At 36.0% G+C, this 24,748-nt stretch overlaps 1 protein-coding gene across 11 annotated transcripts in view; it reads right to left on the bottom strand.

Moving 5' to 3' along the window:
* Positions 1-24,748, bottom strand: part of CNTN6 (contactin 6) — a 304,648-nt gene that overhangs the window by 254,224 nt on the left and 25,676 nt on the right. Inside the window, exons 2-3 of one of the 11 annotated variants that reach the window (XM_030938216.1) lie at positions 12,564-12,798; positions 11,158-11,325 (exon numbers count right to left, since the gene is read on the bottom strand). The exons of 9 other annotated variants lie outside the window; for them this stretch is intronic. The gene's annotated coding sequence lies outside the window, so the exon portion shown is untranslated. The remainder of the gene's footprint in view (positions 1-11,157; positions 11,326-12,563; positions 12,799-24,748) is intronic. One more of the 11 variants, XM_030938192.1, reaches the window with a different exon arrangement.

Below are 24,748 nucleotides of genomic sequence, written 5' to 3'. Positions count from 1 at the left end.
CCAAATCTGCTGTGATTCTGGGGGTTGCTTCAGAATCAGGGGTTGCCTGATTTTTGAATTGTTCATTGCTCAATTAAAGTCCTTTAAATGTAATTCAACTGAAGTTTTTTTTTTAATAATATTTTTAGGGCTTCATGATCTGGGTTAAGTGATTTTAAGGTTGTTCTTGCCAGATGAGGAGCTGGTTAGAAGTGGGTAGAGATTAGGGCATAATAGCTTTAATTTGGTGAGTACAAGAAGGTCAGGCTCTTGATACAGATGGTGATGTTGGTCTTGAAAAGTAAGTTTTATCCTCTAGAAGCAATTTCCTGAAGCAAGTAGCTAAATTATTTTTGCTTTCAGTGTCGTTTAGTACAGGGATAGAAAATCATGCTAGCTTCAGCTCTCAGCAATGAATTCAATAATAGAATGCAGGGACTACTTACTAACTACTAAAGCAGAGACTGGGAAATCTTTTCTGTAAAAGACTGTAAAGGACTAGATTGCAAGTACATCCAGCCCTGTCGCTGTTGCACTGTTGCCACTGTTAAACTGTAGTATTAGAATGCAAAACTAGTCTTACTCAAGACATAAACAAATGGAAGTGGCAGTTTTTGAAATAAACACTTTATTTACAAAAAACAGTTGAATAATCATTAATTCATGCCCATAGTTTTCCAACCCCTGGGCTAAAAGTTGGCCTACAGAGAAGTTTCTAGTGGTAAGTTCTCAGCCTAATCCTATTGAATATTTGATTAACCTAAGAATCACAGAAAGCTAGAAGAGATAGTGAGTGTATCAGATAGCAGAAATCAGAAATATCTGAAATGAAAATAATGAAGAAGATGCATACATACAAATAGATATATAATTATATAGACATAATATATAATACATATACGTAAGTAAAATGGCAAGCAGCAGATTTTCTTTTCAGTGTTTTTGCTTCCTCATATTTTCCAATTTTTTAAAAAAACTAAATAAAACAATAATATAGCAAGATCCTATTCAGGAATGTGTGCAAAGCACTTTCTAAAATTTTGTTTTGGGGGAAATATAAATAGACTTATCTGCAAGCAATATTAGAGCAGTAGAGGAAAGATCCCTTTTTCAATGTATTTAAGAAAAAGTGGTCACACTACAGAAAATGTTTCTTTCTCTTCTGTTTTGCTGCAGTTGTCAAATTAAAGAAAAACAAATGAAACAGATCAGTATCAGCCAAAACAGTAAATAAAGATGTTATTTAATGAGAATATGTACTAAGTAACATATTTAAATTTTAAAAATGACCTGCTTAAATATATTGAGTAGGAGTAGAGTGAGTTAAAGTGGCTTTGCTTCAATTCACGTTTGAAAAAAAAAAAAGCAGATAAGAAAATTCTATAGTGTGAAGTTGGACAAACATTCAGTGTTTGCTTATCTTGTTACACAGTTGCTAAAAATCTGGCATTACTCAGGTTGCATTAATAAAAACATGGTGGCCAAAACCAGGGAGGTGCTAGTTCCATCCTGACCTGCACTTGTATAACTACACAGAGGGATTTTGTTCTCTTCTGAGCATCATGGTTTAGGAGGAACTTTGACAAATTGAAATACTCTCCTGGGGAGCAGTGCAAGGATGATGAAGTGGCTGAGAGCCATGACTTATGAGGGTCAGTGAAAAGAAATGAGTATGTTTAGCCTGGGGAAGAGAGGATTTAGCAGGCAGAGGAGAGCCATCTTCAAATATTTGAAGGGCTGCCTTGTGGAAGAAAGATTAAACTTATTATTTGTGTCTCAGGAGAGCAAAACTGGGACCAAATAGTGGACATTTTAGGGCAGCAAATTTCAGCTTAATATCAGCCCTGAGCATTTTAACAAGTAGAATTGTTTAGCCAGTGGTTAAGTGCACGGGCTTTGAAACCTAAACAGTCTGGAATTCCATTCTTAAAATCTACCAGACACTTAATAGCTTTGTGACTTTAGAAGAGGTAAACTAGTTTTCTAAGCCTGGATTACATGATAATTACAATGGAAAAAGTAGCATCTACCTCATGGGGTTCATAAGAGAATTCAATGAGTTTGTACATACAAAGTGCAATGTTTTTTTCCATGAGATGCATAGTGCTCTATGTCTAGGAGTAGATAAATGATACCTTTTTTAGTATATTATAAATAATATTTCTGATCAAGTAGAAGTTCAACTAGATGACCTCTGAAACACTTCTAAACTTGCAGCTCTTTATTACTATATAGCAACAGGATGCTAAAAACCCTCTGATCCAGGGGTCATCAACTGGTAGTCTAACAGGTTCTCAAAAAGAGTGTTTAAAAATTGGAAAATTACATATAAAAATAAACATTGACTTCTCATTAAATATCTGAAAATTTGGCATCACTAGTCCATATTTCCATGGAGTAAAAATACAACAAAAAGGCATTAACAAGCACAAATATCAGGAGTGACTGGCCCTTTAACACAAGCGTTTGCCATAGTTTGGGGGACACCCCCATTGTCTCACACCTAGTCCCTTCACTCTTTCATATTACCTGCCCAGTCTTGGGAGGCATTGTGTATAGCATCTCTGCACTATACCAGGTAAGCAAGATAGCTGGAAGCAGAGTCGTTTAAGACTGTGTGACAGGATAGAAAAATAGGAGGCGGAAGAGACAGAATGGGATGCCAGGAGGTAGGCTGAAATGGAAAATAATGAGAATAATAGTAATAATAGAATTTATCAAATACTGAACAGAAGCAAGATTCTATGCCAGGAGTTGCATGCACTGCCTCATTTCATCTTCATGGCAGTCAAATAAGGGGTATACAATTATTGCTTTCATTTTACAGGTGAAGAGACTGAAACTGGGAGGAACTAAGTAACTGGACAAAGTGCACACAGCTAATAAGTGGCAGAAAAATCCCTCATTTGACCAGTACCATCATAATTCTAAATCTATATTTTTCATCACAATGGCCAGTCTTACAGACTTTACAATTTTGCCCAAAGCTTACTCTGGGAGATTTTGCTCAAATCTGAACATTGAAAAGGAAACATTTCTACTTATTAGAGGTGCAAACTGAGGACTCCCACCCTGAGTTGTCATAAAGCTAGATGGCACTGGGTAAGGGTTCCTACAGTGTGTTTATGGCGCTTAAAAAAAGTACCATGCAGCTAAATAATATGCAAAATTCAAGGTTAAATAAGGTGAAACAGTTTCCTTCCTGCAGGATTTCTGTATCTCTCCAGTGCCAATGTACATTACAGAACTTGAAGACAGGGGTATAGCCTGCACTGTTTCCCAAACTTCCATGATCATGGGGTTCAGTTTTCTGTAGTGCTTTTTAACAGTGAACGCTTCCCAGAACACACTTTGGGAAAGTCCAATCAAGGGGAAAGAGGCATGGACAATAATTACAGAGGTCTCAGAATCCCAACTGTGTCAATAGCTAACAATGTAGTTTGTATAAATCTTAGAACTTCTGTTCTTGGGTTGCCCACTGTAAATATTGTGACAATACTACCTACCACACAGACTGCTCCTGATTTTTTTAGGATCAATTAATAAAGGATGTAATAGAGTTCTCTAAATTTCAAAGAGCCCGAGAGATCCACAAGAGATTAACTTACTAAATTTTCTCTGTTTTACAAAAGTGGTCAGGAAAATTGGGTGAATTTTAACTGCTTTCATGCCAGTCAGTGACTCTCTGACCACCCAAGATGGCATAACTTCTTCTATTTTGAGACAGAGTTTCGCTCTGTAGCCCAGGCTGGAGTGCAGTGGCGCAATGGCGGCTCACTGCAACCTCCGCCTCCCAGGTTCAAGCAATTTTCCTGCCTCGGCCTCCCGAGTAGCTGGGATTACCGGCGTTCACCACCATGCCCAGCTAATTTTTGTATTTTTAGTAGAGACGGGGTTTCACCGTGTTGGTCAGACTGATCTTGAACTCCTGACCTCAGGTGATCCACCCACCTCGGCCTCCCAAAGTGCTGAGATTATAGGCGTGAGCCACTGCACCCGGCCTCATAACTTCTTTTTGATAATGCATAGAAATGTGAATTTTCTGACCTACCCAGAAAAGAATTATTGAAACTAATATATATAATACATATATGTAGTATACAGTGTATTCATATGTGTGTGTGTGTGTGTGTGTGTGTATATATATATATATATATAGCACAATAAATACACTAAAACCGTGCAGTTCTGAGCTCTCTCCTGAGAAAGAATGCACTTTCTTCCAAGCATATCCATTAGGAGAAGGAAAGGAGAAAATAATCACAGAGCACTGACAGCAGGATGTACACTGATTCCATTCTGTTCTTGTTGGCTAAGGTTCATGGTCCCCAGCCCCTGGACAACTGGACCTTTTGCCTTCTCTTCCATCAACCCATCCCCTGATATGTGCTCCCATTGGCAATCCTGAACTCACAGAAATAGGAGTCGCCTTGGGAGGAAAATGTGGTTGCCTGTCAACAGTGATGCTGCAAAACTCTGGGAAATTTCTCTGCAATAGAGAGGCAAGAATTTTGAAGTAATAAAAATAAAAAAGAGTGAGAAATAGCGTTACTCATTTGGGAACAGTGAATGCTATTTCATCTCAGTATCTTAGGTGCCCTGGCTTTTAGAAATTGCGGAAACTTAAATCAGGCATTACTTTGTTGAGGGTGGGTTATTTTTGCAAAATACATGACTGCTGAGCAGAAATACTTTGTGGTATGGGGCCTGGGGGTCCAACCTCTTTCCTCAGCCCTTTGCAAATTGTATCCAAAGGAGATACAATTTGCAGGCAAAGAAATTCACCCACTGACCTCATGATACATTTCTCCAAGGGCAGGGGATTAAAATATTATCTAAGATTTTTCAACACTGCTTGTGTGCTTCCTGCATTCTTACTAACAGCAGACATTGCCACCTTCTAATATCTGGAAATTCATGTTTATATAAATAGTGCCCTGCTTTTGTAAACTGATTTATAATGTGAAAGATGCTTTCTTAAATAAATTGTCTCATTTGATTTTTTAAACTACCCAGAAAAAAACAAACAAACAAACAAACAAACAAACAAACTGAGGTTCAGGGAGATTAACTAACTTTCCTGTAACCACAGAGGATAAATTCTTCATATTCTTTTAAAAGCATTGTTTTACATTTTGTACCCTCCAAATGTAGGTGACTTGGGACAAAACTATGATCTTAATTTGTATCCAGGTCTAGACAAGAGTATCATGGGCTATAGCAGTGTGGAGGGGATTATGTCAGGATGCTAAAATCACACTTACAGGGAAGAAAAAGTACCTTCTGCAGAGCTTCCCCAAGGGCTTAGGTTAACTAGCTCAGTGGAAAGAACACTGGGCCAGGAACCCAAAGGACTCTGTGACAGTCCTACTACTTATCATCAGCAACATTAGTTGAGTAAATGGAGCAACAGCTCTTGTCTCAGATTTCCAAATTGAGATGGGAGAGCAGGCAACTCAATAAAGACAAGTGTAAAAGTCGAGAGGCTGTGGTGAAAAGGAGGAGGCCGACTTCCAAGTAATATAACACTACTTCAAGTAATGGACCAAAAGCACATCGATGTTATACAGTCATTCTGGGCCTTGTACCCAGATCTTTTGACCCAGATTGATTGTGAAGGTACTTTTGAGAAAACATCCAGGAAGGGAAGGGCTGTAGTGAGATCCACAGCAGTGTGTTGCTCTAGATACTGCCTTTGCTTCAGTCTTGATGGTGACCAGTCAGATTTAGAGGATTCAAGGATGGAAAGAAAAATATGAGAATACATGTTTCCCTAACAGTAATCCTTTTTCCCTGCATGATGTCATCAGAAGTCCTAATTCTAGAGCATAGCTACCAACATAATCTAGGAGTTTATTTTGCTTGGCCCTGAGCTTACATATCCAAGACAGCATTGACTTTATCAGTCTCCCCGTGTCTGTAGGAAAATGGAAAAGAAAATAAAGTCACTGACTGGCTCCATGAGTGCCTCAAGAGGGGGCAGTCACAGCTGAGTCCATGCTATATATCCAGGCTGCCCATGTTTAAATCTGGTCTGTGCCTCTCACTAGGTGAAGGATTTGTGTGGGTTACTTAACTCTTCTGTGCCTTAGTTTCCTCGTCAGTAAAATGGGGCTAATAATGGTAGCTACTTTCCACATGTAAGGCAAGGATAAGTTTATTCATATAAACTGCTTAGAACAATATTTTATAGGCAGTCTGCACTCAATACATACTAGCTGCTATTATTATTATTACTACAAAAGTAAGTTCAAAACAATCAAATTGAAAAGATGAGGTTATTTGAAGAATGTCTTATCTTTGTTTATGTTGGTCCATCTCCTTGGAATTCTCTAATTTTATCATTGTCAAGATTCAATGAGCTTATTCTATGAAAATTTTCGTTAAACCTTCATTTAAAAGTACTTCCACTTTCCTTTCAACTTCTAATCGATTTATCTTTAATAAATGAATAAATAAAATATTTGTGGCATGTCTCCTTTTACGACATATTGCTTGGTGTGTTTTTCAGGATCTTGTGTATGTGTCCTTATGTACGTGATGCATTAAATAATATTCATTCAGTGAATGAGTGGGTGATCGGTTGCTACTTATGAGTACCTTAAATGTATTTCGGGGATATTATAGAAAAAGCCTCTCAGAAGCAATAATAATTGTGATTCATTGTTCTTCTTGTTATCTTGATAGAATTCAGTACAGTCTCCTTGAAAACAGATACATATGACTTTTTTAAATAAGGGGAATGAAGAAAACCAAGCAGGTTTAAGCTGAACTAACTGTCATCAAGTGACTGTTATTCAAACACTCTAGAAGAGGGAAAGAAGTGAAATTCTTTCTGCAGTAAAGTGACCCCCAGCAAGGATGATATCATCCACCTACATCTTCACTTTTTTTGTTTTGTTTTGTTTTTTTAGACAGAGTTTCCCTGTGTTATCCAGGCTGAAGTGCAGTAGTGGGATCACAGCTCACTGTAACCTTGAAATCCTGGGTTCAAATGATCCTCTTGCCCCAAACAGGGTCTCGCTATGTTGCCCAGGCTGTTCTCAAACTTCTTGTCTCAAATGATTCTCCTGCCTCAGCTTCTCAAAGAGCTGGGATCGCAGGATTGAACCACCATACCCAGCCCACATTTCAAAAAACATAAAGTGCTGGTGTGTCATCAATGAGACAACTGATTTTTATGACACCAGAGTAGGTGCATCTCTAGAAAGAAAAAATATTTTGTAATCTGTATGTAAACTCTAATGGCATAAACTTGACCTCCCAAATATAAAGTGATATTTGAGCACATCCCATTTTTGACTTATTGGTTGTAAACAGATTTTTAAAAAATATGAGTTTGAAAAAGTATTGATCATATTGCAAGATGTTATTCAGAGGTTTTAGAGTAAAAGAAACATAAGCACAGTTACATATTTTAGAAGCGTCAGGCTCAATCTGCTTGTCAATTCCCAGAACATACTAGTTTTTCAGAGGATGTATGCATATAAATAAACTAAATGCATATAGAAAAGCACATATATCTTTTCTTTCCAAATTGCTTTCCTTCACTCTACCTGACATAAACTCCCCGACGTCCTGGCCAGAGTGGTATTTTTGGCACAATATTGTTCCTGATTTCTCTGTTGCCTCCTGGGGACCTGCCTTTCAAACATGTAATGTGAATTTTCTCATGAATGCCAATGATATATGGCTACATTTTTCCTTCGAACTTTCCATCCCCCAGGCACTCCAAGTACTCTGTGACTACTTTCAAGATATTCGTAACAAGGTGAATAGCAATTACTTGTAATAGAAGATAGAAAAGGCAAAGGGCATTTTTATTGGTTCTAGGAAGATTTATCCACCTTGATACAGCATTTACTGAAAAATTCTTATCACCCCAGAGTATGACGTGTGACCACTTCTGTCTCAGTTCTATCCCTGGAGGTTCCCAGGTGCTAACTGCCTTGAGGTCTTCCTTGCCACACAGAGAAGTTAGTCTCCATTCATTCTTGCATGTTAACTTCACTTGAGTTTAGTGAGCAGTGAACACTTTATTCACTCCCAATTCAAATCAAAATAAGGGTTTAATTTGCTTCCCTGTCTTCTGGGGCTAATCTCCATTCATTGAACACTCATACTCCCATTAACTCAAGGAGAACAACCCCCTAAGCAGCCTTTGAATGAGGCACTGAAGGACTAATTGTTCCTTTGGAAGCTTGCATATAGCTCCTGCTGGAATCAATGAGCACCTCCCTTTGTGTATCCTGCATTCCAGGGCAGAACTGAATATAAGACATGATTTTATGTGACTAGTCATGAATAATTAACACCCCACTTACTTCTGAGCTCAGCACTACATTTCCAGGATGAATATCACAGCGCTTGGTGTGCCCTGCAGACCTACCATTTGCAGGTGGAATACCAGGACGTCAACTCCTGCTAAGTGTCAGGAACTTTTATCACATAGCAGGTATCAGAGCAGACCTTAGCAGAAGCCCGCTTTATGGAACATCTCCAGGGTCTACCTGTTATTTCAATGGGCCAACCTGATAGCTGTGAGAAAGAGTTCTCAGTTACTTTGCTATTCTTAATATTCCATGATTTCATCTATGTTATCTACACTCAAAGAATCTCTGGAGACAAAGTACAGTAATAAGTAAATTCCTTCTTAATTTATAAATGATTCACTTCTTACAATACTTAGTTGAATTCCTTTTCTAACAGTTGTTATAAACCAGGTTAAAGAAAGACAAATGGTTCCTATTTTGATACAGACAGGCAGAAGCTTTCTTGTCTGCACGTGTGCACATTTTTTTGTACATGTGAATTGATTTACTGATCAAACATTGTTGTCTTGATTTGAGTTCCCCCTAAAGTAGATTCTGAATCAAGGATTTGAATGCAAGTTTTGTTGGGATCCCAAGAAACATTGGTAGGATAGTGGGTTACTCAGAAAGATAATGAAGCCAATGAAAGTTTGTTATCAAGCCATTTGCCAGTGACATCAACTGGATCTCAGTTCCTCTGGGGACCACTGGAAGGCGGTGCAGAACAATGCTCAGGAACTCAACAACGGGGCTAGAGAGATGGGTATTTATTTATCAGTTCCCCATCTACAATTGCTTGAGAGTTGCTTTGGGGAGCATTAGCTCTCAGGCACTTCTGTTTTTTCTTGCTTGGAGGAAAGCATGCTTCCTAGGCCAGAAAATATCCTTCAGTAAGGGATCGTTAGTTAGGTTTTCACAGTGTTATTTTTCAGGGTTACAGTGGCAAATCCTAGGGGTGAAGGGAGTGAGGGTAGGAGATTCACTAAGGGCAGAGACAGCATCTGCTACAATGATTAAACACCTGCCATGTTTTAGATATAGGGTTAGAAATTGGCCTTGAAATATAGTCAGTATATTGTGTAAAGATTGGACTTTGGCAAGGATTTTTATTACTAGAATACCAAGCTTATTACCCCTAATCAATCTTCTTGTTTTGCAATTGGCTTTTTCATTAAATAGAGAGAATATAGAGAAGACAGGGCTTTTAGCAGATAAGTCACACTAAAAATTGAAGATTTGCTTTTTAAATTCAACATTAAAAATATACCTAGATTTACCTATGTATGTACGTATGTATCTATTCAAAAGGACATTACTTTATACAAGTCTTGATAAACTGTTTTTAAAGAACAAACTATTTTATACAAATGAATAGAGTCTTAATGTAGTTTTCAAAAACATGACTTGAGACTTGAAATCAATAACTATTGATAAATACATAGAAATTCATATTTAAATTCATGTACAATTCACATACATTTAACTTTCAGTTATAGACATGTGCCTCCAGCAGATGTCATGTAGGAAGTGTTGGATATACCAACATTGATGCTGGACACTTGCTGGAGTTCTGGAAAACATCTTATATTTATATAGCACTTTGCATATTAGAATGCATTGCACATTCATATTTATCTTTAATCTCCAAAATAAGTGTGAGAAAGGCATTATTATTCACATTTTATAAAAAAAATGCAAAGTGACTGTGCAGAAACTCGGGTAATTCACTGTAGGTAACAAAACAAGAAAGGGCAAAGCCAAATATCAGCCCAAACCTTTCTCTAGCCTGTGCCTATATGCATGAAGACCGTACAATTTCTGCTATTTCACTTGGAACTTTTGGTCACACCAACAGGACCAAATTTCTCAACTCATCTGGGAATGGAGGATTACCCAGATGCAATACTTTGAGTGCTATAATCAGGACAACCACAGGCAAAAAGGAAGGTGGAGCCCTCTAACTTGCACTTAAAATATGCACATAATCTTGGCAGCATATGCTGCAGTTTTTGGTGATCATACTGTTATATAGATGTTCTCTAAAGTTATAGTTCCATAATAGCATGCTGCTGATCTCTTAAGTTTGATTAAATTCTATAACTTTCTTCTTAAACCAATCTATTTCTTCCTAAGTAGTTCCCAAGCATAGCATTAGCTACATTAGTATTCTAATACCCTTCCTTGAGTATATTTTACTCATTTTTCCCTTCTGTGTATTTACATAAACACTAAAAAGAAAAATTATGCAAACAAAAGAAGGCGTATGTCTAGTTGTTCCAATATTAAAGTGAAGATTAGAGAAGATAAGAAATAAAAAAGTTACCTATCCAAAATAGTTTTATGGAACTTAATAATACTTAGAAAGCTTGAATTATTAAAAGTCCAATATCTTTCAATTTATAATTTAAATATATTTGGGTTGCTAAAGAGAAAATTGGAAGTTCTAATGTCATCTGTTTAAAAACTTTAGAATCAAACAGCTAACACAAGCATGTTGCTCTGTAAATAAATATGTGCAGCATCTGCAGGAGGCTTTTGGCATTCAAAAGCAAAAGGAAAATAGAATAGGTGAATAGTTAGTAACTTTATCTCTCTAAAACCAGCACAGCTATGTTCTTAGTTTCTAAACTCAATGATCCCATCACTCCAGGCTTCTCTAGATAATCGTTGATTTATATGCTTAAATGTTGGTTCAAGTACTATGCCCAATTTTCTGTGTGATTTCTGGAATGTACTTTGCTTGATTGAATGCTAGCCATTTGACAAATTGTGGAGTGGGGAGGCAGTTGGACTAGGTGATCTTCAAATTGTGCACAGTATAAATTAGTGATCTCGACCAGAAAACAAAGAACACTATAGCTGTTACCTGGTTAATAGAGAAGCACAAGGTGGGATGAGGCTTCACTCCCTCTAGGCCTCACATGTCATCCTCAGGGTATCATTAGATGTGAGAATTAAGGTCTCAAAGTGGACATTATGTAACAAGATGTCAAAGTCACATTTATGATGCAGAAGTAATGTTGAAGGTCATGGTCTGCAAAATTATATTTGGAGATGGAAGAAAGATGACAATTTTAAAAGGATGAGGTAAAAGAGCCAAATTTAGTTAGATCTATGTCTCTGTAATTCCACAATAAGTGAATGAAACCAGCTAAGGTGGGAGCTTCAAGTAGCAAAAGGGAAGCCAATTGTGTAATTCTAGTTGGTATGCACTTAATTCAGAAAAATTTTTGTAGACAGCCATTCCCTAATACAAAACTTTGAAACTGTAGGTCCTAAAGAGTGTGCTCACTCAATTTAAAAGGCATATCCTTTTGTTTCTGTCTCTTATAGGCTTCTTTTCCCCTTGAGCAATCTGTGTTTCAATGTATATATACACCCACACACAATTGAAAAACTGTATCAGATATTAGAAAATATTATGTCAACTGTTGCTTTGGCCTAACAGAAGGCCTGAAAATTTTGGAAAAATATAGAAAAGACCCTCCAGCTATATTTACATTATATTTTCTCAGTGTGCAAAATTTCGATCAACAAAATATATTTAATGTCTAGAATACATATCAATGTAACAGATTCAGAAAGTAAAAATTCAACCAACCTATTATTTTTGTATATAAGACATGGAACTGGTTTATTGACTTCACAGACCTCTTCTAGTTGTGTTGCTTGAATCAAATTATTGGCTAGTGTTACCATTCATGGCTTTTGCTGAATCCCATTATCATAGAGGAATACAATATAATCACTTAGAGAGGTCTATGTGTTTACATATAATTCTGACAGCAGCTATCAGTGCAGATAAATTTGACTAGGTAACTTTAAACTTAAAGACTTTATGTAATTAAAAATGGATTTTACTTACAGTACCTGAAGCATCAAACTTTATTTATCCTTGTGTCCATTATGCAATACTATTGTTGGTATACACTAGTAACATTTATACAAAGTTGCATTTCCAAATAAATTAGTTTTTTCCTGTCTGTGGTGACTGAGTGATTATTATTAAACTATGCTAGAATGTGCCTTTGAAGCAACCCTATTTCCACATCCCTTAGTAGGGAAAAACACGTATTTTCAACTTTTCTATTTTGTTTGTAAATGAATTAGCAAACACTTTTACAGAAGCATGTGTAAATTATATGTAGCACATATAAAATATGTAAAAACTAAATTCACTTTTGCATAATTTGTATTATATAATATTTGTATAGAATGTACATATGTATGCAGATATCTATATATAACTTAGGATGTTGAGGTTCCATTGACCTGGTGATGACATCTTCAGAATATCAGGAGATAATATGAAGCACCAATGGGAAATGTGTTAACTCTCCAGATGACTTTCTTTCTCTTTTCTTCAGTCACGTAGGAAGTTCCTTGGTGATGTTGGAAGAATCATGTTGAAGAGACACAGAAAGGAACTCTGACTGTAAAAATTATGACTTTCTCTTCTCTTCAGGCTTGGCTCAAGGCATTGTTTCCAGTCAATAAAATGTAGTGTCTACAGCCAAAAAAGCTCATTTAACAAATATTGATTGATGAGTGTGCTAAGAGCTCTTCATGTCAGTGATACAAAATTGAACAAGGGAAACATGCTCACTGCCATGATGGAGCTCTTATTCTAAAGATGGTGGTGACAGACAATAGGAAAATAGGCAGAGTTACAATTAACAAAGACTGTGATAAGTATGAAGAGGGAAATAAATGCGGTAATAAGACAGTGACCTGAGGTATAACGAGATTGGGAATCATTGCCGCTGCTTTAGATAACTAGACTGGAAAAGGTCAAATCTCTGAAAATTCTCCAAGCCAAATAGACTCTCGCCATTCTACATGGCAAGACAAAGGGGGGAAATTAGAGAATCCGGTTTATCTTAACCAGTAGAATAATATTTATTTTAATATGCATCTATAATTAGGACACATTCAAATACATGTATATACATGTTTTTGAAAATCATATACTGATTCAACTTTCTGTATAACTCTCCATTTTCCAGTGAGGAATGGAGGCTTAGAAAGCCTTCAAGGAAAATAAGCTAGTAAAACCAGCAACTTTCTCAAACAGTTATCGATTTAAATATTTAGACGATCATATGAGAAAGACAAAAATACTCTGGGGTACATAATATTGCTTGAGAAGATTCTTAGGCCTAAGAGAATTCCTACGATTCTAGGGTGTTTTGGAGTATAGTTAATGGTGGAAAGAGAGGATACAATTTGAAAAATCCTGTGAAATATAAATCCAAACTAAAGCCAAACTGAAACTAAAAGCAAACTGAAAACTACAATGCCGGAAAGGCAGAACATTATCTAGTTCACCATCATAACATGGAGTTGGCTTTTGTCTCAAACCTTTTCTACTAAGATGATACTATGTCAGTGTGTCTGGGGTTGTCAAATCACCATTAGAATATATCACCAGTACTTTGATTAGATTAAGCGGAAAGCTAAGCTTTAATTTACAGAAATTCACATCACAGCCAACTCTTACTTGAAACATGTCTAGCCCATAAAGCAGCACTAAAACTTGGTGCATTTAGTAGCTGACACTATGACTTATTTTTTAATATTTGTTAAGGGCAATAAGTAGGAACTAGTTCTTATATCATTTTACAAGCTGAATGGCTGGTTAATAGTCATTTTTATTCTGACCTGGTTTGAACCTACTCACACTGCCTAAGGCATTTGACTGTGTGCAGATTACATTTTGTTTCTTTCTTCAGAAATTGGGCACTGCCAGGGAACACCAACAATTCCTTGGAAATCATGTTCCAAGTCCATTGACGTAAAAGGCTAGAATGACCTGCTTTCTTTCGTCCCAAATTTCCATTCCAAATTTTGCTTATGTATCTGATAATTTATTCAAGATATAGTTTTAAAAATTCACACTGTAAAGTTTTGGGTCTGTGTCTCAGTCTGCACAGATACTGAATCAAACATTTGAGAATTTTTAAAAAATCAGATATAGTTTTAGTCAATTATGGCTGAGGCAGATGAGATTTAGATAACTAAAATAAAAATATTTCAATTGGTTATTTCTGTTTCTCAGGCATATCTGAGGTGTACAAACATAAAACATTAACATATTTCTTAACTACCACATTTCCTGCACATTCCAGATACAGAAAAATTTAGGCTGATTTATTCATTTATTCTTGTATTCATTCTATAACTTAAAAACAACAATAACAAAACAACTACTTCATAACTGGCACTGATCTGGGTCTTGAAGATACAATAGTGAGCAAATAGGAGCAATAATATGACCCTCCCAGACCTTGTGGAATTTAACACGTGATTTTAATAAACTCTGATAAGTGCTATGTTATGGGCAATGCTGGTGTTTGGGAAAAATGCAGCAAAAGTACCTCATTTAGTCTAAGGAAAGTCAGAAAATCTTCATGGAGGAAGTGGCTGAAAATTGAATAATAATAAATAAAACCAGGTGATGATGTTGGGGAGTGAAGAAGGAGAAGGGATGTTCTTTCTTTTTTTTTAAAAAAAAAATGTTTCAATAAGGTTTAGGGCACAGGTGGTTTTTGGTTACATATATAGGTTCTTTAGCAGTGATGTCTGAGAGTTTAGAGCACCCATCACTAGACCAATGTACACTACACCCAATATGTGTTCTTTTATCTCGCAGGCCCCTCCCAACCTCCCCCAACCCTGAGTCCCCAAAGTCCATTATATCATTCTTATGGGACCGGATGTTCGGATTAGAAAAAGTACAGGTGTGGAAGATAACAGGCCAAAGATAACTTGACTAACAGAAGAAATTAAGTGAGTTTTGGTGTGGTTGGAGTACTGAAACAAAAAGTTGTGTGTTTGGAGGAGATGAGGGGGAAAATGACAGGCTAGAGAGATAATGGTGGGGTATACTAAGAATAGTAGCAGGGTTGGTGTAATTCAGGATTTCTCAATCTGGGTGGTGTTGACACTTTTGGCCTGGCTAATCCTTTGTTGTGAGAGAATGGAAGGCTTTCCTCTCTGTTGTAGAATATCTAGGAGCATCCTTGCCTTCATGCACCAGATGTCAGTAGCACCCTCCTCCAGTTCTGACAATCAAAAATATCTTGACATTGCCAATGTAAACCGGGGGCCAAAATCACCTCTAGTCCAACAGAATATTAAAAGAATTATACACTATGTCCAATGGGGATTTGTCCCAGGAATGTAGGGGTGGTTCAACATAAGGAAACAATCAGAGGAATACCTTATCTTAATAGAATGAAAAGGAGAGAAAAACTGAAATGATCATATCAACTTATGCACAAAAAAGCATTTAACAAAATCCAACACACTTTCATGATGAAAACATTCAGAAAACTAGGACTACAAAGAAACTTTCCCAAAATAAAGGACATTTGAGGAAAACGTGCAACTAATATTATACTCAATGGCAAAAGACTGACATTTGTCTCCCTCTGATAGGGAACAAGACTTGAATAGTCTCCTTCACCACTGCTGTTCAACACTGTACTGGAAGTTCTAACTGGAGCAAGTAGGCAAGAAAACTGAACAAAAGGTATCTAAATTGGGAAGAAAATAAATAACAACACCATGTCCATTTGCAGATTGCATAATCTTACATACAAAAATCTCAATCTTCCAAAAAGCTACTAGAGTAAAGGACATATTCAGCAAAGTTGTAGGTAGAAGATCAAAATATAAAAATTAGTTTTATAAACTAAATTAAAAAATAAATACAAAATAAGGACAAAAATTAGTTATGTTCCCATACACCAGCAATTAATTATCTGAAAAGCAAATTAAGAAAAAAACATCAATTCATAATAGCATTCTGAAGGATAAAATACCCATGAATAAATGTAACAGAGAAAGTGAAAGACTTATACACGGAGAACTAAAAAATATTGCTGAAATTAAGGAAGACCTAAATAAATAGAAATATATCTTATGTTCATGGATTAGAAGACTTGATATTATTAAGATGCCAATGTTAACTACTCATGTGATTGCAGATTCAAGGCAATCCCTGTTGAAATTCCAATGGATTTTTTAGGAAACAGTTATGGAAAAGCTGATTCTCAAATTTCTATGTAATTGCAAGGGACTGAATAGCCAAAATAACTTTGAAAAAGAACAAATTTGAAGGACTTATACTTCCCAATTTTAAAGCTAAATATGAACATATGATAATTAAAACAGTGTGGAACTGGAAAAGTTTGGTGGTTTCTCAAAAAACTGCTCATAGAAGCACCTTGTAACCCTGTCATTCCAGTCCCAGGTGTATACCCTAAATAACTGAAAACTGGTACTCAAACAAGTACCTGTACACACATGCTTATAGCAGCCCATTCAAAATAGCCAAAATGGTGGAAACAGCCCAAATGTTCAATTAGCAAATTGTGATACATACATAAAATGGAATATTATTCAGCCATAAAAAGTAATGAGGTTCTGACACATGCTAAAACATAGATAAACCTTGAAAGTATTATACTAAGTGAAAGAAGCCAGACATAAAGGTCATATATTGTATGATTCCATTTATATAAAATATCCAGAATTGACATATCTATAGAGGCAAGGGACAGATTGGTAGTTGTTGTGGTCTGGAACATGAAAGGGAGAAAATGGGGGGAAATTCACTAATTGGTAAGAGCTTTTTCTATTTGGAGTGATGGAAATGTTTTCGAAGAGGATAGTGGTGGTTGGAAAACATTGTGACTGCATTAAATGCAACTGAATTATTCACTTTAAAAAGGTTTTCATTATGTCATGGGAATTGTACATCAATAAATTATGTTTTTTAAACCACCCCTGTTTGAGAACCTCCTTCCTTCCTTCCTTCCTTCCTTCCTTCCTTCCTTCCTTCCTTCCTTCCTTCCTTGCTTCCTTCCTTGCTTCCTTGCTTCCCTCCTTCCTTCTTTCCTCCTTCCCTCCCTCCCTTCTTTATTTTTTTCCTTTATTTATTCCTCTCGTCCTCTTTTCCCCTCTTTCTCTCTTTCTTTCTTCTTGTAAATGTACATTTCCTGTAAGGTTGGGTTCATATTGTGGTATATCTGGATACTCACATACATTCAGTGACAATACAAATTAAATTAATATAATAGTTCCATTAACCAGGACTTTAAGAAGATATTTATATAGTTTTTACATTCATTTCACTGATGTAATTGATTTGCAAAAAAGTAATTCATTTAATCTTCATGAAAAATATATGAGGCAGGCACTGTTATTATCCCCATTTTACAAATAAGAAAACTGAGGTCTAGAGAGATCAGAACAGTTGCGCAAAGCCAAATAGCTGGAAAATGGCAAAAGTGGGATTTCAACACAAAAGTCTAGCTTCTCTATTCTCAAGCACTTAATTATGCTGATATTCTAAATATAAATTATACAAACAAGGAAAAGGCAATACACATGTGTTTTCTCTTGTTTGGAGTCAGCTCTAAGCAAAAATGTGTGGCCTACCTAAACGCGTCAATAGTAATAAAATAGGTAAATGATGGTATTACTATCCATCGCTTACTAGATTACTTCGTAGCCATTAAAATGGATAAATATGAAGGCTGTGTAGCAACATGAAAAATATTTGTAATCTCATATGTTACAAAACAATCAGAAATGCAAACCATTTCTGTAGTATGGTTACCATTATATAAACATTCTGACTATATATGAAGATTAGCAAAAGAACATAGGCAAGTGAAATCAGTAAGGTAGGAGAAATAGATTGGTGGTGAATATTTTTAACTCTTACTTAAAGTTCTATTATTGTAGCTCTTATTTTAATGTGATGAAATCATATTTACAAATAAATACAAATCAAAATTAATATGGCAAACTACTCAATATCTATCTTTCAACATGAGCTGCATGATACAAAGACCTTATACAGAAGCTATGGAATACTGATTTTTTCTGTGCTTTTTGATAAATAAGAGATTCAATTTCAAAAAACTTGTAATGATTAATTCTAACAATCTTTTCCCTGATACTCCAATCAATAATGATCCTGTCAATCTGTTTAACTCTGTGTTCCAATGGAGTAGCTCATTACTACATACCACTCAAGAAGTATTTACATACTTATGAAGACACAGAAAAAGAAAAGGGAGTCACACAGAAAATAAGGAGGCCAGTAACTGCACACACTTTCTTCCCAACCCAGTGCCGTGGCTATATTAACTTACCTTCTATATAATCAAAAAATGATCATTATGTAGTATGTGTCCTATCTACTGCGTTTATATTTTAAATACAATCAGAAATGTAAAAAATATTCAAAGGAATAATGCTAATCTCCAAAGAACTTTAGAAGACTTTCTGTACTCTACCATTATATAAAAGGTAAGAGATTTTAAGAAGGCTTTTCCAAGTTTGTACTAAAGAAAGTATTTTAGCCAGGAATATAATATTTTCAAAAAATGACCTCAGTAAAACAGGATATCTGTATGAAACCCTACACTATCCACAAAAATCAATTTTAAATAGATCGCAGAGTAAACATAAAAACTAAAACTGTACAATTCTAGAAGGAAACATAGGAGAAAATATTTTTGACCTTGGGATAAGCAAAGATTTCTTACGACTCAAAAATGACTAACCATAAAAGTATAGATAAATTTGACTTTATAAAAATTAAGACTACCTACTCTTCAACAGGGACTGAGAGGAAATACTCAAAATACATATATCTGATAGAAGGTTGTGTCTAAAATACACAAAACAGTAATATTAAAAAGAAACAATCAAATACAAATAGGAAAAATATTCTAATAAACACTTTACAAGGTAAAATATGTAGAGTCAATAGGTACATAAAAAGATACTCAAGTCATCAGGGAAATGCAAATTAAAGGTACAATGAGATATAGCACTTCACAGCCAGAATAATGACTAAAACTAAAAAGACTGATCAAGCCAAACATTGATGAGGCGGTAGAACAGTTAAACCTTTCATATATTGCTGACGGGAATATAAAATGGCACAACCACTTTCAAAAACATTTATTAAGTTAAACATCACATATAACCCATCAATTCCTCTCTAAGGTAGAACACAAGATAAATGAAAACATATATCTACCCAAAGAATTGCTCTTAAATGTTAGTAGGAACTTTATTCATAATAAGCCCAAACTGGAAAAAAGCCAAATATCCACCAATAGGTGAATGGATAAACAAATTGTGGCATATGGAATACTACTCAGCAATAAAAAGGAAAAAGGTAGTGATTCATGTAAATACACGGATGAAACTGACAATGTGCTGGACTAAATGTCCAGCATAAAGCACCATACTACATGCTTCCATTTATATACTGTTCTGGAGTCAGAAAAACACTAATTTATGGTGATCAAAATCAGATCAGCGATTGTAGGCAAGAAATGTGGTAGGATTGATTCCAAAAAGGTGTGAAAGTACTTTTCTGGGTAATATGAAATACAGTATTCTGTATTTTGATAGGGAGGAACAGGGATTTATATGGGCATACACATTTTTCAAATTCATTGAACTGGACCCTTAAAATGTGTGCATTTTGTTATACGTGAATTATATCTCAATAAAGTCAATGACAATTTTATATTTTGGAGGGAACTAAGGGGTGTTATGTAAAGTGTATAAAGGAAAGGGTAGAAAAATAAGGAGGAAAAAGTCGTACTTATCTAGTAACCAAAGTTCTGTTTACACATAAGTGGAATTCTCTTTTAGTCTTGTGGCTCTCATTCTTTTGCTACTAGCCTAACAATGTTCAATGCACTGTCTTCTGTGATGCTCTCTTTCAGATTTCCTCAGACCCTGGCAATAAGACAACTCAGTTTAACCAGTTCTCAGGACTTTGAACCTATATGTATCTGACTATGTATAAAAATATAGTAATCATAGAGTTTTTAAGATGTCAATGCTTGAAGAGTTTATCTGGGCCAAAGAGACATTCTCCACACACACACACACACACACACACACACACACACACACACAGACAAGATTTTTCTGTTATTCTCTCTCAAATGTGCCTAGACATTAATGTTTTAAGGGCTTAAAATCAGACCATCAACCAATAAATAAAATTATAGTCCTATTATGACCTACATCTACCAACTTAGAAAAAAAAAAAAGAAAAACCCTGAAATCACTACGTTATTAATAGTTTCACTTAAAAATGCAGACTCAAATTGTCTGGAAGAGGGAATGTAAAATAGTCTGTGGCACACTTTCCAATAGCCCCTCCTTCAAATCTGCCACTTTGACTTCTTTTCAAATTCCTTCCCTAAGTAGCTGGAAACATGGGAGACGGATCAACGAATTTGGCCCTTTCTGTATGGTCCTATAAAAAGCTAGCCACTCACCATTTTCACCTTATGAATTCATGGATCAGAGATTACATTTGTAAATAAAAGAAAAAGGAGAGAGGAATTTTTTTTTTTTTTTTTTTTTTTTTTTTTTTTTTTTTTTTTTTTTTTTTTAGAGGTGTTGGAAAGCAGCCATCTTATTAACACCAAGGTCTTCAGTCTGGCAGAAAACATTAACAACACAAAAGCTATGCTTATCTCTCAGATGTCTGCTGGAGTTGCCAAAATCATTTCCATTAAATTATGAATCAGAGAGACATGACTGTATGAAAGACCAAGTGACCAGTACTTGAATAGAAGAAAACAATATGAATTGGATCAATTTAGGAAATAAATCTTTATTAATTCTTTCAGCAATTATGTTACCTATATTGACCACCTGTGCACCAATCATGACCTCAAGAGACAAGAATAATTAAGACAAATGATGGTTGAAAAAACTTACAGAAAAAGAACATTATTGGGGGTCTTAGGACCTTTGGATCAGTGAATCGTGAATCTTGGCCAAATTATTTACCTAGACAGCCTTATTATGAAACCAGGACTTTAGGCTTCGTTTTGAAATAAAACTGTAATTGTTCTATTATACTTCTTGTTTCTGAACATTACTATTCCATACAGGTCATATACAGGTTACAAAGCTGTGAGTCATTCAGAGCACTGTCTTTCCCTAGCCCTGCTCAGTACCACATGTGTTCAGTGAGTCACTGAGTCCTATGGATTTAATTCATTTTATGAAAGGCTTCTCTTCACCTTTAGGATAATGTCTTAACTGATAATACAAGCATAAATGAACTTTTCTCATATCCTGGCATTTAACAACAGTAGCAGTATTACATATTTAGCCTTGCTAAGTACGGAGTATATAATTTAATCCTCTTGAAAACATGGCATAGGCATTTGTTTAGATTGCCTTTCCTCAACAGTGGGCCTTGAGACAGGGGCTTGTTTATTTGGGAAGTGATTAGCAGAAGCGCAAGTGAGAGTGCAGAGAAAGTGAGACAGGGAAGGGAGAAAATTCAGTAAAATGTGCAGAATGGTGTGAATCACACTTCAAGGAACTGAAGCTCTGTGTCTCTGTAGACCCACTAAGGTTCTATATAATATACACTTCAGAATTGCCCTATAAAGGGATGGAGAACCTGGCATATTTATCAACTTACTCTTTTACTTCATCAGTTCAGGAATACCTCTGGGAACATTAAATCCTCTGTTGCTACTTCCAGTCAGCATTTCTGGTTTGCCCTATGCATTGGTTAGCAAGTTCTGGGGAACCTCAAAGATGCAGGGAGCAACACAGGAACTTGAAGGAGAGAAGCTTGGAACTCTCCAATAGTATCTGTGGGTGAACTTCAATGCATGCTAACAGAATGTAGATTCATTTCCTGCAGTACAAATTAAAGTTCTCAGTTTTCGGATATGGACATTGATACAAAAGCTTAGAGATGTTAAAGAACTTAGCAAGGTCACACAGTAAGTCACATATCTATAAAACAAAACTAGAAAGATAGAGTCCAGAGCCTGAACCCATAACCACTATAACACATTGCTTCTCTGCCTCCTAATTATTCAGCTGTATCAAACCACCCGCAGTTCCCTGAACAGGACTTGCTGTTTCTGATTTTTGTTTTTAATCTTACCTCTCTGGCTACCATGCTCTTCTGTCCTTGGTCCACCTGGTAAACACAAAATAGTATTCCAAATCTTTGTCAGAGATTCCTTTTTTAACACCAAATAGTATTCCGAATCTTTGTCAGAGATTCCTTTTTTAAATGTTAACCAATTATTTATATTTATATAAAAGTAATGCACCCATGTGTTTAAGAAGCCAAATAAATCCGAGAACAACAAAGTCAATATAAATCTCTTCCCTAGGCCATTCCCTGTAAGCATCAACTCTATTTTCCACTTATTCTCACTGGCATTTACCTCCATATCTCTAAATAATATCTATGACATGGCAATATTTTGATTCATGACTTGGCATTCTCTGGCCGGGTGCAGTGGCTCATGCCTGTGAAGCCACAGAGAGAATTTTACGAGACCAAGGCGGGTGGATCACTTGAGGTGAGGAGTTCAAGACCAGCTTGGCCAACATGGCGAAACCCTGTCTCTACTAAAAATACAAAAATTAGCCGTGCATGGTGGCAGGCGCCTGTAATCCCAGCTACTCAGGAGGCTGGGTTACAAGAATCGCTTGAACCTGGCAAGCAGAGGTTGCAGTGAGCTGAGATTATGCCACTACACTCCAGTGTGGGTGACAGAGCAAGACTCTGTCTAAAAAAAAGAAAAAAAAAAGACTTCATGACTTGGCATTCTCCATTGGCATCCAATTTTAATAGGTAACAATATGACTCTCTTATATCCCAATTCTCCACTCAGTTTTCCAATATAATTCTATATCAGGTTTTTCTTTCCATCCATATTACATATTCAGAACTTTCATGCTTAAGCCTATACAAATGTTGTCCACTGAAGATTCAAATAGTATGATCACATTTTCATTGTAAATAACTTTTCTGTTTTTATTCAAGAGTTAATAATTTATTTGTATGCTTCATTGCCTTTATTGTTTTGGCATCTACAGATGAGGGTTTTTTGTTTGTTCGTTCGTTTTTAGCTATTCAAGTACTCTATAAAACCCTCTCGAAACAATTTTCCTCATGATAGTTCCTGTCAGATAATCCACTCATTCCTTTGATTTTGCTAGAGTTATTCCTTTGAAGCCCTTTCATACACTGCAATACACATTAGTTTTTCTCCAGGCCTGCTGAACTGCCATTATTGATGGACTTCCCTTAATCCTTCTCCTTGTTGACTCTCCTGTTTTAGACTCCTTGTCTTTAGCTTCCTTTGTGTATTCCTGATTTTTGGAGCATGTCCTCAGATGTCTGATTACAGGGAATAAATTTTAAGTAATTTTGGAACACAAAAAAGATTTCTATTTTGCTCTCGTATTTGCTTAGGTTGTCCTCTTTATCATTACTTTTCCAAGATTTGGATCATTTTATTTATGATTAAAAATTCTTTAGTATTCTGACGTTACTGCTACTATCATCAACTTATTTTTATTTCCAGTCTCCTTTCTGGATAATTTATTCAGTTTTATCTTACAGTTCTTGTACTAAATGTTGTTTTGTTGCCTTTTTTGTTTGTTGTGAGTCTGGCTATCACAACCTAAATATCCTCAAATTCTTTCTTATTTTCTGTTGGTTGGTGTCCTTTTGTTTGTTTGTTTGTTTGTTTGTTTATTTTGAGTCAGAGTCTCACCCTGTTGCCCATGTAGGAGTGTGGGGGCATGATCTTGGCTCACTGTAACCTCCACCTCCCGGGTTCAAACAATTCTCCTGCCTCAGCCTCCTGAGTAGTTGGGATTACAGGCATGCGACACTACGCCCAGCTAATTTTTTTTTTTTTTTTTTTTGTATTTTTAGTAGACACAGGGTTTCACCATATTGGCCAGGCTGCTCTCAAATTCCTGACCTTGTGATCTGCTCGCCTCGGCCTCCCAAAGTGCTGGGATTACAGGCATGAGCCACTGCACATGACCCTTTTCTTTTTTTTTTAAGCGTCCCTTTTATGATTGAAAAAGGCTTTAAAATCTCTATGAAGAAACTGGTGATGTTTTGGAATTGTTCTTAATCTTTCTTCATAATGCCAGTATTTGCTTAGTTGGGGTCTTACCTTCTTTCACTAAGTACTCCCTCAAATGTGATAAACCTAGCACTAGCAATACATTCATTTATCTGCGCTCATCATTGTGGCTTGTTCACTTGTGGACTTTCTTCTTAGGTTATCAAGGCTAACTCCGGTTTTGACGGGGGAATTTCTAAACATGGATATTTAAGAGCCTATGTACATATGTTACATTTATTTATATATATGTGTCTTTCAACTTCTCAACAGAAAGATCATATAAACTCTCAGCTTTCTGCTTTTTTTTTTCTGCCTTAAAACTGAAATTGTGCAGCTCCTGTAGTTCAATTTCTCTACATATATTTTCCAACCTCCCGTACGTTGAGAGAAAAAGAAGGTCTAAGAGACAGACTTTCAGATGAGTCTTCTAGTTTAGGTTAAGCATTCCTACCACTGCCTCCTAAGATGCAGGCTGGTCCCAGCTTCTGA

Source organism: Rhinopithecus roxellana, chromosome 1 (assembly GCF_007565055.1).
Source record: "Rhinopithecus roxellana isolate Shanxi Qingling chromosome 1, ASM756505v1, whole genome shotgun sequence".
NCBI classification, from domain to species: domain Eukaryota; kingdom Metazoa; phylum Chordata; class Mammalia; order Primates; family Cercopithecidae; genus Rhinopithecus; species Rhinopithecus roxellana.
The sequence above is the reverse complement of the archived record's forward strand: the minus strand, read 5'-3'. Positions and strand labels throughout refer to the sequence as shown.